This window comes from Polyodon spathula, chromosome 22 (assembly GCF_017654505.1).
Source record: "Polyodon spathula isolate WHYD16114869_AA chromosome 22, ASM1765450v1, whole genome shotgun sequence".
Classification (NCBI taxonomy): domain Eukaryota; kingdom Metazoa; phylum Chordata; class Actinopteri; order Acipenseriformes; family Polyodontidae; genus Polyodon; species Polyodon spathula.
The window spans coordinates 26,980,240-26,988,145 of record NC_054555.1 but is presented as its reverse complement, the minus strand read 5'-3'; the positions used below and the strand labels follow the sequence as shown (position 1 = coordinate 26,988,145).

The window sequence follows — 7,906 nt, the reverse complement described above, 5'->3', positions numbered from 1 at the left end:
CAGTCACTTACGTGGTATTTGTCTTGTTTGTTTGGTGCCATACTATACACAGCATTTTGCTGTTGTGTGCCAAGATCCTTTCTGCAGCCAGGTTACTTCAATATCAGATGTCTTTTTGTTGCTGCTAGAATTTGTCCTGTAAGTAGCAGGTAGCAAGAGAGACCCCCATAAAACTAATGATCTAAAGCAGGTGCATACCCTCAATTCTCAGTATTATACTTGAAACTCAACAGTTGTTTGTTAAGTGTCTTGTCGTCTACAATGCAATGTGGGCAGGTCTTCGTGTATGTTACAGCCATTGGATAAACTCGCCTTTCTTTTATAAAATTGTATTTATAACTGACCTGATGTTTTGATGTTTTTAACCTTTATTGTATAAACTTGTTTACTGTAAAATGATTATCTGCTTTTTATGTGTTATAATATTGTTTTGTTTTTCTTGCCTGCTAATTATGTAATAAACCAGGCTTTAAGTTATCGTTCTTTGTCATTACTAACGCAGGACCCCATTACACGCATGGTGCTGGGGTGAATTTAGAAGGATCCATTAGACAGAAGTCTTGGGCCTGCCAGTAGTCTGGTTTTTGATGGAATGGCCCAAATATAGTTACTGTAATATTTTTTCCTTTTTTAGCACACAACTAAATTGAGCAAAATTAGTTGTAACAGAAAAACACTGACATACTTGCTATATAAAACTTTTTTTTATTTGTTAGAAAATAACACCATACTACAACGATCTTGAAGCTATTTAAAAAAATACATACTTTGAGAATACAGTTATTGTTAAACAAGACTGTAACAATCACTTAAAGATCTTGCTGGAGTGGAGAAATAATATCTTCGGGTGACGGGCTGCTATATTTTCAATGACAGCTTCACATGGTATCAAATGCTATAGCTAAACAAGTCCAGCTTCTTTCTAAAGCAGCAACTTGTCATCCTGCTAGGAGATGGGCAGGTTCAGCAACTTACTGATTAATGTAGCGTCCAAATTATTCCAATACCGCACAGCGTCTCCATGAGCCATGCTCTAGCTGGAGCAGGCACGGGTTGTTCCTTAAATACCATGCTGATACGGCACTAGATGCAGTTACACTTCACCTAAATAAAACACCATTTCCAAATCGCTGTATAGACATAAAATTATCAGAAATAAAAGACCCACTCACTTCATATCAGTTCATCATGTGTTTAGTACCCGATTTCGTTATTTCCAAAGCCAAACTCCTGAGAAGCAGCAGGTTGATATCAGTATTACACCTTTCAAATTGTAATTATTTATATACATATTAATGCTACCTAAAAATGACTAGTTTTTGAGAATTTAACGCCAAACACATTTTAAAATTTTAAAGCTTTATCACATACAAATCAAGCTTTACTATCTACATTCATCAGCCTTCTCCTTCACATCCTGGATTCGTACTGCTCAGCTCATTTTGCCCTCATGTCCATGCTGTTCTTCGGCGATTGTTAACCTGAAACAAACGGATGACTGTTATTATCAAATACCATTCCATCACCAACTGCACCCTTAGACCTTTTACAGATGCCAGATTTGTTTGTATCATTCTAACTGAGCAAGACTTCAGATAAGTTTCAATTAGAATTAATGGAAATTTAGCAGCTATAAAAAAAGTGAAATAAATGCAGCCCAGCTCTGTGCAGTCTGTTTCAGCGATCCCTACCTTCTCCTGGTATCCACGCTGGGTTATCCTCTCTGCCTCCTGTTTCTGCTGCTCCTCGTGGAATCGCTCAGCCTCTCTCTCCTCCTCTTCCTCCTCGACTCTTCTGCGCAGAGCTGCCCACGCCTGCCTCCTCCGTTCTGAAATCTGTTCCCCCAAAAATGAATGTTAAAACACTCAGTCTCACACTCTGCTGCAAGCAACAATAAAACGTCTTCAATCTTCAAAGCATCCTGTATATACCGCTAAACATTTATATGGATTAGCTTGCACAATGTGTTGATGCAGGGATATACACTGGATGTGTTGGAAATCGATGCAAAAGGATTAACAATATAAATGTGAACAATATGGGCCATCTCAACAGGAGTATCCAATGTAAAATGATCCAGGGTCGTTCCCCCACCCCCTCCGAGAGTGCACCTGTGCAGCGAGCTCTTGTTTGCGAGCCGTCCTCAGCTCTCCCTCCTCCTCTCTCTCGCGGTGTGTCTTCTGCTTTTCCAATTCCAGCTCTTTGATCAGCTCCTCCCGCCGCTGGAGAGACTCTTCTTGGGCATGGCGATTCTCATTCATCTGCTGTTCAAGTTGTTGCTGCCTTCCCAGGAGCACCTGCAGAGAGACCTCCAACCTTAGTGTATGCTTCACAGAACTACACCGCAATTTAATGAACTACTGCACATACGCAAGGACACTTCAAATCTATTTCAACATTTTAATGACCCAACTATTTTAGGGTTAAAAGCATGGAGTGAATCAGTATTTTTTTTTTTTACAGTGTATCATTTAACATTACGATTGGCAAAAAGGCTGTTGATTTACTTGTGTGATTGCTTTATTTTTTTACGACCGCTCTTGGTGGTAAAGCATTAACTGTTTCTAACCTAAAATAAATATCAGAACTTAAATATCAGAATTACTTTACGAGCATTATGATCAGTAGATTGAAAAAGCACTTACCTCCTGCATGAGCCGCTCCCTGGCCATGAAACAATGAAGAACTTAATATTAAGAACTTATTTTCCAATTTATAGTGTTGACCCAGCTAAAGTCCAACAAAAGCTGAAAGAATGAAAAGGTACCCAACCAACTGCGGCATATTAAAACCAAATGTTATACTGCAGAATAGCCGTATTAACAGAGTTAGGCAATTTTAGTTTGAGACAGCTTAGGACTTCCGTAATACTGAAAGTTGTGTTAACCTGTAGATGGTATCGAACTCTGCCTCCCTCTCCCTCTCCAGCTGCAGCTGCTCCTCGATCACTTCCTTCATCCAGGCTGCATCGGCGATGGCTCGCTCCCTGTGCGCGCTGTTCAGCTGCTGCTCCACCCCCTCCTGCTCCAGCAGAGCCTCCAGGATTCGCCGGTCTGCCTCCTGAGCACAGACGGAAATCACATTCACAAACCACACCAGCCTGCTGCTCCTCTACACACCCAACCCAACAGTCTTACAGTAAAAACAAAAGATAAAGAGATATATAGACAGATAGACAACTTTTCTGTAAAACTGTGCAAACTTCGTCAGCCTGGCAGTCAGGCTTTCCATCTTGTCTAGAATTTAAACTGAACCACTCCACTTACCAGCTCCTGCTGGATCTGTTGTGCTCGTCTCCGCAGCTGGGCTCGGTACTGACGGGTCAAAAACCGTCTAGAAGATAAACATAATAATAAAGAAATGTGTACAGACTAACCCTTACCTATCCATATCATCTAGTTTATAACTTTAGAACATCTGGTTTCTCAATGAATTACATTTTTTCACAAGCAGGTCTCTTTCTTCCATCCTTTCCTTTCTCATTGATCCTTCTCCCTGTGCTCCTCCCTCCATCCTTCTGTCTCATCCCTCTGCCCGTCTCCCTCTCCCATTTATCCTGCCCTCCCTTATTCCCCTCTTGCCATACCCCAGCTCAGATTTCTTCCTCCACTCGTCCAGCTTCTTCCTCTCCTCCTCCAGCTCTTCCATCTCCCAGCGCTGCTGTAGCAGAGTCTCCTGCTCCTTCCTCAGCTTCTCTGTCTGAAAGCACAGCCACCTCCTGCATCAGTACACGAACCCTCAGACTTCCACTCATTTAATACAGTAAAATACTTTATACATATGGGGGTGCATTGAATTTTTCCCCTCTGAGACTTTAAATGATAATTGTCCTACATCAGACAACAATACAAATGCAATGAAGAAGTATTTAACAAGTCCAAAACAATAACTGGTGAAAAGGTGGCTCCGAGGCCTGGAGTGGAGGACCAGTGCGAACCTCCAGCTCCCGCAGTTTCAACTCTTCCATCTGCTGCTGGAGTATCTCAACTCTCTCCTTCTCCTCCTGCTTCCTCCTCTCCTCATCCTGCTCCATTCTCTCCATTGCTTCCTTCCGAGCCCTTTCGTACTCATTCTCAAATCTTCTCTTCTCCTCCTGAGCCTTTTCCTCCCTCTGGGAAATAAAAGCAGTGTTGTAAACCACCCTAACTGATACCTGAGACTGATACTATTTCTGAACCAACTGCAGAATACATATGCAAAGTTTACAATCCTGGTTTTCTTTGCTAGAATGCCAGTGATCTTTATTAATGAAGTTAAACTGCAACACTACAGAAGTGGGTATCCTCTCTTGACACCTAACACACAGTTTGAGAAATGTTATCATACTAGCATACACTCGACTTCTGATACATGACAGCCCCTAAATGAAAAGCTACCGCACAGCCTGGGTATCACAGGGAGCTTGCGTTCAGTTGTGAAACATGGGATCAGATGTGTGAAAAGAGCATGAGCCCAGCCACCTTAGCTAGGCATTGATTGGTGTGACCAAAAGTCACATTTACCTCATAGCCTTTGGACGTTTATACATTTTTGAGGGATAAATTGTTCATGCCTGCTTCTTTTCAGTGATCTGGGATCCTCACTTGCTCACCACATGGTTTTTGTGTAAGGAAGATTCAACCTGCAAAGTGAATTCACACAGGTGTTAGCTCTGGAAGAGGAATACAGTAATGTTTTGAAGGAGAGGTTGGCTGTTCTTCCTCTATGCAAATCTAAAAAGACGGTCAACAAATGTGACTGAAGAGTTCCAGTAACAGTGACTTAGCTCTTTAATTTAGAAAACTCAAAGCAATCCCCTCAAATGAAAGACACAGCTCTGTGGGGGAAGGACACAATCCTGAGGTCAGGTTTACATTTAGTCATGGAACAATGACATCAGCAGACTTTCGTTTCAGGATCAGACAGTACTGGAGTAATAATTTTAACAGTATGTGATTCTATACACCCCCATTCTAAATATCAAGACTGCGCAGACACCAATGTAGACGACAATATTGAAATATCCTGCAGAGGATAACATTCAGAACATACGTCCACTGTATACGTGCAGAACTCGGTAAAGCAGTTTTACTGCTTGCAGTACCTGCCGTAGCTCTGGATTATTCTTTTTCCAGTGCTCCTGCAGCAACTCTTCAGCGAACTGTGAACAGAAATAAAATATTTTGCCACTATGCATCACTGTACCACACTGGTCCTAAGTTATTTCTTGCAATTTAACAACTAACTGTAATTAACTAACTGTGCTGTACATACAGTATTTATTAGAATTAATTAGTTTTAGTGCAGTATTAATTACAATTCTGCTGTGACTGCATCACGCCGCTTCGAGCCTGTAATGCATCTGAAACGTCAGAAATGTAAGTGCATGAGCAAGTGCAGTGGTAACCACGCTATCATTTAACACCTTAAGTATTGAACACCTCTTTGATGGATCAGGCTTCATCATTTTACTTCTTGATGTTTTAATTGTCAGATATCTACAACACTGTGTTTTTTTGGATACAGACTGTATGTGATCACAGTCCTGAAGCTGTAAAGAGAAGCCAGACAGACACCTGCTTAACAGCAGTGTCCTTACCCTCTTCCTGCGCTCTTCCTTGGCTGATTTCAGCCCTTCCTTCCTCTCCTCCAGCTCTTTGACCAGGCTGTCCCTGTTGGGGGCGCTCTCTTGGCGCTCTGCTTCCAGCAGGTCACGCTCTTCCTGGAGGAGGGACCGGACTCTGCCTCTTCTCCTCCTTCAGCCTATCCCGGTGGTACGCAGACATGCTGACAACAGAGACAGGGGGTTGTATTACAATAGTTACAAAACAGTTACATTTATTTTTTTAATAATATGTAAAATAAGATTGATGGTTCCTGCTTTTTTTTTATTACAGTCCTCCAGGAAACATGTCTGACTTTTAAGTTGCTCTGCTATTTTAGTTAAATTTATATTCAGATCAATTGAGGAGTTTTTCTTGTCTTTCATCCCGTTTTTCATTGAGGGAAATGTAAGGAATCCTTTTAAGGTCAGGCATTGCTAGATGTCCGTCAGTGTGAATGAGGAACTGTTTGTGCAGTTGTTAATAGCAGCCAAACACAAAACGCTTGGCAAATTTCTCAGGTGTAAACTTGTAAGCTGTGTGATAAGCTGAAAATGACATATATGTTTTAAGCTTAACTTAAAAGGTCTGCACTGTTTATAAGAGCCAACAGCAAGTGGTAGTATCACAGTGCACCCATATACAGCTGTGGCCAAAAGTTTTGCGTTACCTAGAATTTTAAGATTGAGACATAATTAAAAAAAAAAAAAAAAAAAAAAAATTATATATATATATATATTAACACCATTTAATAAAATAAACTACAAAATTATATCTCACAAGCCTACCGGAAGCCATAATAGTAGTACAGTAGTTCATGTTAGATTTCGAAATGTCACATTTTTCGTCTGTTTTTCATTAAGTCTATGAAAAACTACAACGCGGTATGCAATTCAATATGTTAAAGTAGCACTATTCAGCAGGTTTCATTCGACTTAATTGAAGCAACGTTTTTTTTTTTTTGTTTTAAACCTGTAGAGTAATGCAAAACTTTTGGCCATGGCTGTACAATGAACATCTGATTTGATTCTGTATGGGCGCTGTGCGAAACGGCTCACCTTTGCTGGTGGGACTCGCTGGAACTCCGCTGCGCCTGCTTGCTGCTGCGCACATCGTGCTGTTTGAAGTACTGCTGGTGCAGCTCCCATTGCTGCCTCCAGAGAGCCTCCTGCTCCCGCTGTCTGACTGTTTGCTGCTCCAGACAGCGAGAACGGACGGACCAGCGTGAAGATAGTGTGGGCAGTGCCATCGCTCCTCGACCTGAGCTCACCGTGTAAGACATTAGCGTTACTGCTGAAGCATCGCTGTGTTGTAACTTTCGAAATCAAGCTGTGGACACGGGCAGACAAGCAGGATTCTCAAATTAAGTACACCAGCGACTAAACTGCAGTATTATTTGTTGCCCACAGTGGGACAGCAGTTTAACACGAGTGCAAGGATGTAAACACTCACGTATTGCTGTTTATTGAGGATTTTTACCGTTGTTTTTGAAACTCTTCCCGGCTCACAGTTCATCAACAACCGTTTTGGTTTTCCATAACAGTTCCTCCAAACAGCTTCCTGTTTTCCCCGGTAACCAGATTAACTTCCTGGTTACAGTACGAGTATTTACAAAGGGCAAAATACTAATTTGTTTAGTTCAGATAATTCACAGAATTCAGATTTTTTATTATTATTTTATTATTATTATTATTATTATTATTATTATTATTATCTATAATAGGGTCAAGGTATGGCCAAGACATTTTTAGCAGATTTTTGTTTTTATTTTTTGTAGTTTCAGTATAACATGGTTTTGCATATGCGGCTGTTTTTTGGGGTTTTTTTCTGTATGGAAAAGATGTTTGAAAAATTAGCAAAAGTGTAGTGAAAGAGTAAAAAAAATAAACAGAAGACCAGGAAACTATTGTAAATCACAAATAATGAATGCATTGCAATGAAACCATGGTTATCACGGTAAAGCACAGTAAAATAACAGAGTACGCACAGGTAAACTACTGTAGAGATTAGTGATTAACATTTAAAAGATTTTATAAATAATGTTTAACAGACCCGTGCATTAAGACACTGTGTCGTTTTGTATCTGTATTATTTCCAAATGATCTATTAAACCTCATTACGATCATTTAGAATAGCAAATGCAGCCGCGGCGTTGACTCGACTCACCAGAGAAAGATTGAACTTGCCATATTCAATGTCATTGCCTGCCCCCTTGCATCAATAATAGATAGCACATGAATGTTTCATGACGGCCAGACAATGTTCGCTAATTGGGCCTTGAGTGTCTAGCCAGATATAAAAACGGGTAAATAAGGTGTAAATAC

At 40.6% G+C, this 7,906-nt stretch overlaps 1 pseudogene; it reads right to left on the bottom strand.

Annotated features, from left to right (window-relative positions):
* Window positions 1–826: 826 nt before the first annotated feature.
* Window positions 827–7,109, bottom strand: LOC121297591 (annotated as a pseudogene).
* Between the last annotated feature and the right edge of the window lie 797 nt (window positions 7,110–7,906).